The sequence below is a fragment of the Mastomys coucha genome, unplaced genomic scaffold, assembly GCF_008632895.1.
Source record: "Mastomys coucha isolate ucsf_1 unplaced genomic scaffold, UCSF_Mcou_1 pScaffold3, whole genome shotgun sequence".
In the NCBI taxonomy this organism is placed as follows: domain Eukaryota; kingdom Metazoa; phylum Chordata; class Mammalia; order Rodentia; family Muridae; genus Mastomys; species Mastomys coucha.
The window spans coordinates 20852703-20864553 of NW_022196909.1; the positions used below are offsets into that span (position 1 = coordinate 20852703).

The 11851-nt window shown below is 34.9% G+C and overlaps 1 protein-coding gene across 2 annotated transcripts in view; it reads right to left on the bottom strand.

The window, feature by feature from the left end:
• The window catches only part of Ascc3 (activating signal cointegrator 1 complex subunit 3), a 267615-nt gene that overhangs the window by 228713 nt on the left and 27051 nt on the right, over nucleotides 1-11851 (bottom strand). The window lies entirely within an intron of this gene.

The window sequence follows — 11851 nt, forward strand, 5'->3', positions numbered from 1 at the left end:
AAAAAAAAAAAAAAAAAAACTCCAAAGTTTTAAGCCAAAATGCTCTATAACCCAGTTCAATTTTATAATGTTATCCAATTTTAGATTTTAGAAGTATTCTAAATTAGGCAAATATATCCACAATAAAAACAACTGCCACCAATATTGAATGTAACCTTCACCTTTTTTATATGTACGTTTTTAAGAAATCTTTAACTAGCAGAGCCAGAGGAAAAACAACAGGATAAACAATGAAGAACTAAATAAGTCAAGAGTAGTGGCTCGCACTTGTATCCTAACACTTGGGAGGCTGACACAGAACTGCTATGAGTTCAAGATGAGCTGAACTAGAAAGTGAGGCCCTACTTCTAAAACAAACAAACAAACAAACAAACAAAATATTTGCCCACAGTGTGAAAATAAACCAATATTTAGGATAACTGTTTAAAATTACTTTATAATACATAATTTTTAGTCAACTCTTAATTTCATCAATTGTGTCAATCAACAGACATTCTTCTGTCTTATTTGCAAAACTTAGATATGACTATCAGCTCATGAACCTGTTAGCTATTAAATAAAATTTAAAAGTAAATTCCTTAATCCCCTTGTCAAATGTGGCTAACAGATACCACATTAGACAGCAAATACAGAAAAAATATTTTCATCAACATAAAAAGCACTGAATGTAAGATATTTTTAGACTATGGCAAAGGATGCAACATTTATTAAGTATATGTTTAAACTATATAATCTGATTGCATCCTACTCATGAACTAGTTTGTAACAGTCAGTGGTTTAATTATGATTGACTCTGTGTGGTACATCTTATGGGTCTGAACAACAAATTGCCCCAGCATGTGATTCATCATTATCATACCCAATAACTTTATCTCCCTAAATATTCTTGGTATAACTCATATTCATTCATTTCTACCCTCCCCCCAACTCTTCACAAGTATTTATTGCTTCATTGATGCAATTTCATATAAAATAAATATTTATGGCACCTATATTTTAGTATATTTGAAACCTGTACCAATTATTAGAACCAATTATTATGAAAGATATCAGAATGAGTACTTGCAAACAGTTGTGGTTTTTTAACTGAAACCAGGGCCTCATCTATACTAGGAGACATTCTTTGCACAACTTATTTAATCATCTATTTAGTTGATCGTGAGACATTTAAATTTATTTATTTAAACTTGTAGCCCAGGCTAGGATCAAAGTAACAGTCCCCCTGCTTTAAGGAGTGGTAACTATAGACATGCCATCATCAAGCCAGACATCAACAGCTAGAATATACAAATACAAAGCTCACTTCCATTGTCAAGCAAATACAACTAAAATGGATATAATAAGACCTTCATGATTATTTTAACTCTTCTGTAACTAAAAAATGAAAAACTCTCAGAGGCCTCATTAGTTAAAACAAATGCATGATTTATTAATAAAAGCTAAACCATACATCAAAAAGTAATAATAAAAAGCAATACTACCAAAAGCTGATTTCTTAAGTCAAATAAACATTTTTTAAAAAGTGAGAAGAAAAGTAGAGATTAGGAATAAAATGACTAAAGGTTACTGAGAGAGATAGAGACAGTGATGAATTACTTTGTACTGGAACCAAGTAGCTATTTACATGGAAACATACAGTTGTCAAACCGAATTTAACAATGGCATAGAATGTCTGAATAAGCCAGTAAGACAGGAGAGGCCACAATAGCATTAAATGTTCTTGGAAGAAATACCTTCCTTTCTTATAGAAACTTTTCTGAAAATAGAAGAAAGCTTCACAAGTTTCTTTTAAAAAGTTCCGATGTAAGATTTTAAAAGTGGATAAATTATAAATTCTCTACTGAAGCTAGTACACTAAGCAACATATAAGGATCTAAAAACAACTTTTTACAGCATAAGTAATTTCTTGAGAAAAAAGAGAAGGGAAATTCTGATTCTCACAAATTAAAGAAAACTCATCCATTTCCATTTTAATTATACAGATATGCATTTTAAAGCTTAAAAATGTTCTATACATTAAAGTAATATAGCATGTACGTAGAGTATACAAGCCAAAATTATTTAAGCCTTTCTTTAATATAATAAGCAATTTTTAATTTGCATGTGATATACAGACAATGTGACTGTCCTGATTTTGTTTTGTTGTTTGTTTGTTTGTTGGGTTGGTTTTCTGTGTGTGTGTAAACTTGACAACAAGCTATATTGAAAAGAGCGAACCACAACTGAGAAAATCCTTTCCTATAATGGCCTATAGGCAAGCCTCTTAATTTATAATGGTTGTGGGAAGGCCCAGCCCATAAAGAGTGATGCCATCTCTGAGCAGGTAGTTCTGGGTTGTGTAAGAAACGAGGTGGAGCAGGCCAGTATGCAGCACTCCTCCACGGCTGCTGCTTCAGTTCCTTCCTCTAGATTCCTGCCCTGACTCCCCTCAGTGATGGACTGAGGCCTGAAAGTTGTAAGCTGAAATAAATGGTTTCCTCCTCAAGTTGCTTTGGACATGGTGGTGTTTTATCACGGCAATAGAAACCACAAAGCAGCAATAATAATAAAAAAAAAAAAATTAAGAAAATGTTAAAAACACAAGTAACTCTGAAAAAAAACTCTGAATCCATGGTTCGTGTAGAATTAAATACTGAATAATTAAAATACATAGGTATAATTTTATATATTAATCCTCATTTGGTTGGTGGCGTAGAAAATTAGTAAATATACATATACTAAAATAAAGTCACAACGAATATAAAAAATGATCATGAAAATTAGGACAGCATTTGTTTATCTCAAAGGAGGAAAGTGCAATGCAAATTACTGCTGCCTGCAGAAAATTATATAAATTATATTTCCATAATAATTAATAGCCACTATGTATAGGTATTTAATCTAACATAACAATTTAGCAAACCTGAAGCCAAAGTCATTTATAACTTTAATTAAAACAACTTGAAATATGAACAGGATTTATTGCCATATACTAGAAATAATTAGATGGGCAGGGTGGTGGTTTGAATGAGAATGACTCCCATAGGTTCATATAATTGAATACTCACTAGTAAGACTGTTTAAGGATTAGAAGGTGTGGCCTTTTGAAGGTGTGTCATTGGGAGTGGGCTTTGGGGTTTCAGAAGACTGCCACCATTCCCAGTTAGCTTCCCCGACCCCGTCTCTGTTTCTTTCTGGTGGATCAAGATGTGGTCTCTCAGCTGTTTCTGTCACCATGTCCTTGCTTAGCACCATGGACTTTAGCCAAACTAAACACTTTCTAAGTTGCCTTGGTCATAGTGTCATATCACAGTAATAGAAAACCAACTTAGACAATTAGTAAGGTTAAACTAGGAAAAAAAAACTGTATGATTAGAAGTTTAGTTTACATTTTAATACATATATTGACAGCTTCCTAATTTGTAGAAAGGAAATAGGCTAACTTCATCCCAAAAGATGTTTTCAATCACAAGAGTGAATGCAGATAAATGAACAAAACTTTCTGTCTTTAATATTTATCTGAATGTTTATCTCATTTTAAGTTTAATACCTGTTTACAAACTGGTATTTCATGTGTTCTTCCAAGTAAGTCTGAACAACTTTCATTTTAATTTTCTGGTTCATTTTCCTTTTAAAATACAGACATACATCCCTACACACAAACACACACACACACACACACACACACACACACACACACACACACACACACTGAAACTTCAGGCAACACAATGGTGTTGTATTGATAAACTTTGTTAGATTACCTTTTATTTTGAAAACTTTAAGAATTCATTCCACATAGTAAACAAAAAAATGAATGAATGAATTTAAAGTATCAAACCTAACACAATATATATTCTACACTTCTACCTGAAGAGATAAAATTTATCTTATTACTATAAAATAAGTAGAATTTTACAATATTAATAAGGTAATATATCACAGTAGCTTATATGCAGAACATATACGGATCAGACTGACATGATTTACAAAAATACAATACCATACTTCATACTATACATAGTATAGTGCACGTGTGTGTGTGTGTGTGTGTGTGTGTGTGTGTATGTGTGTGTGAGAGAGAGAGAGATGGCAATGATGTATGAAAAATGTGCATTCAATATAAGGAGGCCATGGGAAAATGTCACTGTCTTGCTGTCCTGTAGTAGTTTCCTTGCAACTGAAGCATTCCATATTGCATAGGAGAACTTTAAGACAAAAGATAAACAACTCAAAAAACATCATAAAGTTCCTGAAACTGACCAAATTCAATAGGTCCCTCCCTCTCAGAATAATCAATTAAGGCCAGCTGAGGGACACTCTCAGACAAGTCAGGCTGCAAAGATAACTAACTCTGAGACCAGTAGAGCTGCCTGGAAGAGATGTAGAGCAACCGAGTCACTTGGAAAGTATACTCTCAAACCTCTTAAGCTGCCTATATACTGTACAGTGTATACTGCACAGTGTGCTTCAGGTTTCCAGCTTTTGTGAGCTTTGCTGATTCAGCTGTCTTTGAGTCATTTCTCTCCTATAAGTAAGCCATCACCCACATTCCTATAGGCAACGCCAATAAAACTCACTGGTTCACTAAATTGGACTATGGTGGTAGCCTTATTTTGGTCTGTTGTGGACTTCCCATCTGTGGTAATTAAACATGTATGTACGTAGTGAGTCTCCCAGAAAAAGTATTGTCATATAACACCTGACCTGTCACTTTACACTTTACTCCTCTGAAACAGAGTCTCTTACTAAACCTGGAGCTTAACTGATAGGCAACAAGTGCAAGCAATCCTCCTGCCTGTGCCCATGCTGTAGCACTAGGTTATAGGTAGCCAAGGCCATGTTCACCTTTTTATGTAGGTTCTAGAAATCTGAACTCAGGTCTTAATGCTAAAATACAGTTCGAGTGCTCTTACCATTAAATAATCTCTCCAGCTATCAACAGTATTTCTTACAAAGTAATATTTAATAAAATAGATTTAGTATTATTTTACAACCATGCATCAAATAAATTAAAATATTAAATTTTTCTTTTAATTTTGAATAAAACAAATAACAACAGTAGTATAGATCAAATAGCAGTGTATATTCCTGGTACCTTTAGAGAATATAAATGGGCTTTTAGAACATAAAGTTTAGATTACTACATTAAATTCAAAGACACCAGAATCATGTATGATATGAATAAATACATAAAAGAAATCATTGTTTTCATTCAGAAGATAATCTAACCAAATAATTCCCACTTCCTGGGATCAGGAAAAATCCAAAGAGATAGATTCAGAAATGAACATGCTATGGGTCAAGAAATACCATCTGCATAGCTGCAATGCATAATGCTAACAGCAAATGTCAGGTTACAAATGCTACAGAAAGTGACATCTGTACAAACGCAAGCCAAAATCATAAATAAATTCAAAACTCACTGTTTTCCTAGGAACTAATTACACAGTAACTCTATCAATATTTACACTGGCATTAATTGTGCTGCAAATAGCACTTAATGCTGGAATACTACTACTATGTACACTCCAACAGACACAGACCATGCTAGCCTCAGATGTCACTTGACATTTCTCAATATTTCAACCAGCTCTTTAGTACTCATCTGAAGGCACAGATATACATTTATTTTATAATTTGGTAAGGAATACAGTCAAAATTTATCTTCAAACATTATGGTGCTAACAGTTTGGGAGACATTTTGTCAAATGATTCATATAATACCACAAATGCTCACAACATTACAAATATTCTGAAATATTCACAAGGTCTTGGTAATCTGCCTACCGTGAAGATTATCTGGCTTTACAGTTTTTAAAAAATCTTCAACTCTTCAACTCATGCTCTTCTCCTAAAAATATAATGAAAGCTGAGGAGACAGCTCAGTGGTTAAGAGTACTAAACTGTAACCACAAAGGTCCATGATGTGGGAAAATCCCAGGATTTCTAATGTTGTCTTGTTTTGTGACTTGAACCTAAATTTTGACTTGGGGCTCCATTTTTTTAGTTATTTGTTTTACATAAATTTTTATCCAACAACATGGCGGCTTGACAAGGGATCACATCCAAAGGCCTTCTAGGTCTGTGTGATCTGGCAGGAATGACACACCTTTAATCCCTGTGGCTGCGATATAGACATGCCCTCCAGGTTAGTCTGTAGAATGAAATTGCCCTCTAATTGAGGGACAAAGTGATTAGAAAGATTTTTAGAAAATGAGACAGAGATAAGATATGCCCCTCACAAGAATGGCATAGGAAAAAAGAGCTGACTACAGGGAGCACTGAAACGACAGAAGTTCAGTTTGGAGCAGTTCAGTTTATGGAGTTTGGAGGAAGATTTTTCCAGCAGCAAAGCAATTCAGTGAGAAACTGAGAGAAGCCAGTTTGAATCAGTCAGCCTGGAGAGTTTTGAGCCTGAAGGGCTGGCTGAGTTGAACTAGCCAGCCAGAGTTCAGAAAGAAACAGAAAGGATGAGCTTATTTAGTATCAGAGACAACAATTATATCTAGAGAATAAAAGATACTTTTACAGTCTGTTTCTATCTTTATACATAAGACAACAGGAAAGACTGTAAGAAAAGGTTATGTCAGGAGAGATAGCCTGATCCAAGTTCATACATAATAGTCATTTAAAACATGACAGCTTTACTGTTACTGCTGATACTTTATACTAACTTTAATATAGGGGGCAGTCTCAGTTTTAATAATTTTTAAAATAATTAATTCCAACAGGTTAGACAATCTTAAAAGCTTTTGTAATTATGATGACAACAACCTGAAAAAAAAAACCTACTCAGTCAAGGGTCAGTTAGTCACTAGCCTATATTCAAAGCTAGAAAAAAAGAAAAAAAAAACCTACTCAGTCAAGGGTCAGTTAGTCACTAGCCTATATTCAAAGCTAGAAAAGCATGCAGTAAGGAACAAAAATGTCTTCAGTACAAAAGTAGCTTTTTCCTTTCTAAGTCACGTGTAAAAAATATATCTATATAGTTCTGATAAATTTCTACAACAGTAGACAACATGAAAAATTTTAAAGCTCTACATGTGTTCATTGCTAAAACAAAGACATGATTGCCACAAGAGTAATCACAGACTTTCTATTCAAATGTGAGTCTCAGTGTACAAGAGGAATTTGAACCTATTATTATAAGCCTGGTCAAATGCCTACGGTTGGAAAGGTCACAGGCCCTAGAGATAAGATGTTGTTTTTTTAAGTAAATACGGTGTCAAACTTACTTCACTCTAAGTATTTAAGGATAGATGTATAGATTAGTGTTGCCTTAGCATATGTCAGAGAAACTTCTATTTGCAGTAGGCAACAGTCAATGCAAAAACTTATAACTGTTCTAGGTAGTGAATGCTCAACCTATTCTGTAATGATAACACCATCTCCAGGGTTTAAGGAGTATCACCTAAAAGGGGACATAAAGAATGTTGGAGTCAGAGGATGGGAAGGAATACTATGTTCTAGAGATGACCTGGGTTTTATACCTACAAACTCAAAGCAGTAGTAGTTACCTGCACAAAACTGCACAAGACAGGACCGTCAGCTTTCCATCGAGGACAAGGATAGGCTCATTAAAGCCCCACCCCCATCTTGGGTAGCTATACAGTTACTGGTTTCTGAATGAGTGGTGTCATAATGTGCAGTAATACAGTCTCTGGTAAATTGCCCTTGTAACCCATCATTCATTTTCATTATGAAAGTGGCCCTAATAAAATGCAGTGGAACACACACACAAGAAGACATGTAAGTAGGAGACTTATTGACAAGATAAAGGAGTTTAACGTAGGAGGGGAGATAGAAGAGAGTAATGGGGGAGAAGATATGATCAGAGTGTGTGTGTGTCTGCGTGTCACATCCCAGAACCAAAAATAATTCAATTGGTAAAGTGATAAATCGAACACACACTTTTCAAATTAAGAACTGTAAGTGACCAATGAATTATAATGAAAATATGTTCAGTATCTTTAGCCTCAGGGAAGCATAAATCAAATGGATACAGATTCCATTTCATCCCAGGCAGAAAACAAAAATTCACAGGTATAGGGTCATCTTATATACTTGTTTTCCTTATACACTGCTGTAAAAACAGAAATCAATATGGAAATTTCTCAGAAAGATCAACATGGAACACCCATATAATTATACCAACCTCTGAGTATATACAGTTACAGCTGAAATATATGCAGATATGTTTATCACTAAACTACTTATAATAGCTAAATCATGGAATCTGCTGGGGTACCTAATGGATGAACAAACAAAGTGTGCACATCTATACAGCAAAGTTTCTTTCAGTGATAAATAAGAAAAAAATCTGTGCTATTTGTAGGAAAGTGGTAGAAACTGAGAATAAGTAAAGTATAAGATAGTAGATTGTCATGATGGGCATCACATGATTATCTCATCTGTAGAATTTAAGAAAGAAAACATGAAAGTAAAGTACTACAGATACTACAAATACCAAATACAGATACCAAAGGTAGAAGGAAGACAAGAAAATCAACAGAATGAATTATGATCAAAGTATATTGTATGCATACAAAAAATGCCATAGTAAAAGCTCATTATAATATAAAATTAATATACATTAAAAATAAATAGCTAACAAATAAGATACAGCATATTCTGAGGTGAAACTATATATAAAAAAAAATTTACTATACCAGAATGATGAGACAATTCAGCAAGTAAGGATGTTTGCTAACCCTGATGACCTATATCAGTGTCCAGGCACATGGAGGAAAGAACTCACTCCCAAAATTGTCCTCTGACCTCAACACCTGTGTGTATGTGTGTCATATCTACACACACACACACACACACACACACACACACACACAGAGAGAGAGAGAGAGAGAGAGAGAGAGAGAGAGAGAGAGAGAGAGAAGTAGAGTTTACTATAACATAATTAGACAGAAATGATCCCAAAATTCAAACATGAATAACTTCTACTACAAAACATAAACCATCCCAACAGGCCTTCATTTTATTTACATATAGGAAGCCAAATGAGAGGATAAACCACTTGTAGTTCTACAAAGCATTGGCAAAATGAAATATCCAGTAGTATATAAAGCAGCCTGTTAAGATCACATTAAGCAATCACAGACTCAGTATATTTCAGAGTAGTTTCTAGTGCATGAGCAAGGTGTGCCAGGCTTTGCTCTCTGGCTCCTGCCTCTCTGCACATCCTTTTATCTCTCACATCCCTGTGCATCCTGAAGCTCTAAACACATTATTCTTTCTAAAGCCTGACATGTGTCGCCTAATGTCCTGTTCACTATGAAATAATTATATTTCATCATATTTTAAAACCAATTTCAAGCTTACTTTCCTCTCTGTACAGTTTTCTTACTCCATGAGCCATCTATACAATCTATGACTTATTTTTGTTACTACATTTGTAGACAGCATAAGACCAACAGTTATCTGTCAACATGTCTCCTCTTATCTAGCAACTATCCAATAAAGCAAAGTTTCTATCTGACAAAATCTTAAGACAAAATACAACAAAAATGTTTAATTTACATTTGTGTGTGTGTGTGTGTGTGTGTGTGTGTCTGTGTGTCTGTTCACATACAAGTGCATGTTCACAAGTGCATACAAACAGGCGTGAATCCCTCCCAACATGTGGATTCCTGAAAGTGAACTCAGGCTGTCACTACTAGTAGCAAGCACTCAGTCATGTCACTAGTCTGTCTTCATTCTTTTGTGTCCACTAACACTGTATCTGCAAACACAGAATACGCACAGAATAGCATAAGAGGCGGTAAATGGCTGGATACGCAAGTTCAATTTAACTTTGCAATGAAACAGATTAAAGAACATTCTTTGAAACTGGATGATATCCTCCCTTCAATAATGAATTCAAAAAAGAAAAAAAGAGAAAAAGGAAAGTGAACTGTGTTCAGTGTTTCTAAGTTTCATTATATGCACAATACTAGGCTAAAAATCAGTAAAAGCATTTTTTTGTATCATGAATTTTAAACCAATATTATACCTATGGACTATGAGACTGACCACAAAGGTAAAACATGGTCCCTTTCTTCAAAACAGCTAAAACTAATTCTCTAAATTAACTTAAAACTATTTCTCTGTAACATTTTTATGATTTTAAAACTCTTATTAGTATTTATAACAAAATACTACTACTACTACTACTACTACTAATAATAATAATGATAATAATAATACCAAGCGTAATAATGACATCTGCCATCTGAGTTTTTTCCATATGCTATGACATTTTACACACGGGGTAACAGTTAATGATTATACCAATCCTTTATCATTCTATTAGTATCCCTTCGAAAAACACAGCAGGACAACTAAGCTCCACAGAGATTCAGTCTCACGAACAGTAAGTGGAAGGGTGGAAACATCTGATTTCAAAGTGTCTTCTCTTTTAAAAGAGTATACCATATCCACTAATCCTTTGGCAAATAGTTTCCTCTAAATATGTACCCTTGTATCCACAGATAATTGCAGGTCTCATCCTTTATTAAAGAAATTTCTCTTTGCAATAGTGGGAGATCATTACAGAAGACCACAACCGATTAAAATACAGAGTACAAGTCCCAACTGACAGATCTATAATATAATTCCTAAGCCTAAGGCTCATAGATCATTGTGGAAGAAGGGGCAGGAAGAGTATAAAAGCCAGAGAAACAGGACTTTGCTATGAGATTATGTCTCCTAGAAATGTCTGAGATGCTACACTCAGGAAGTCTGGGTAAAACATGGCTGCCTAAAAGAGCCCTAAACATGGATGACATGCTAACATGAATCGGGAAGACAAATCCAATGGGGCTTGAATCCTAGACAAAGAACTAACTACATGCAACTAAGGAATACTGAATGTCCCCCAATGGTTAGCCAATGAAATAATATACATACACATAATATATGAACTGAACAGTTTGTATATTTACATGTGAGTGTGTGTGTGTGTGTGTGTGCGTGTAAAAATAATTAAAGAAGTCATAAATTTGAGTGAGAGCAGGAAGTGTGGGTAGGTGAGATATGTTGGAGAGAAGAAAGCAAAGAAGGAAATAATATAATTATATTTTAATTTCAAAAATGAAAAATTTTTAAAATAAATTATTTTGGAAAAAAAACCTAGTTAGCCAATTATTTCAGGTTAATTTGATTCTTAATACTTACTGTTTCAAGTGGAAATTGATCAAAAATTTTCTGTTTTTTAATTTTTTTTTTTAAGATCTTTTTTTATGTGAGTAGTACACTGTAGCTGTCTTTAGACACACCAGAAGAGGGCATCAAATCCCATTACAGATGGTTGTGAGCCACCATGTGGTTGCGGGGAATTAAACTCAGGACCTCTAAAAGAGCAGTCAGTGCTCTTAACCACTGAGCCATCTCTTCAGCCCCCAAAATTTTCTAAATGTCAGCTAACATATAAATAAAATTTCTAATACTCAGGAGGACATTTTGTCATACAATACATAGAAATACAAAAGGTACAAACAGTATAAGCAGTTATTCCTCAAGCGACCACATAAGCTGTCACTTGAATCTAGGTACTTCTCAAAGTAAAAGGACTAATGACTGCAGTGAAAGAGCACTGTTAGGAGGACCCGCTTTCACTACACACTGCACTCAGTCCTCCTGCACTGTAAGGAGGGCCGGCTTTCACTACGCACTGCACTCAGTCCTCCTGCACTGTAAGGAGGGCCCGCTTTCACTGCGCACTGCACTCAGTCCTCCTGCACTGTAAGGAGGGCCCGCTTTCACTACGCACTGCACTCAGTCCTCCTGCACGGTAAGGAGGAGGGCCCGCTTTCACTGCGCACTGCACTCAGTCCTCCTGCACTGTAAGGAGGGCCGGCTTTCACTGCGCACTGCA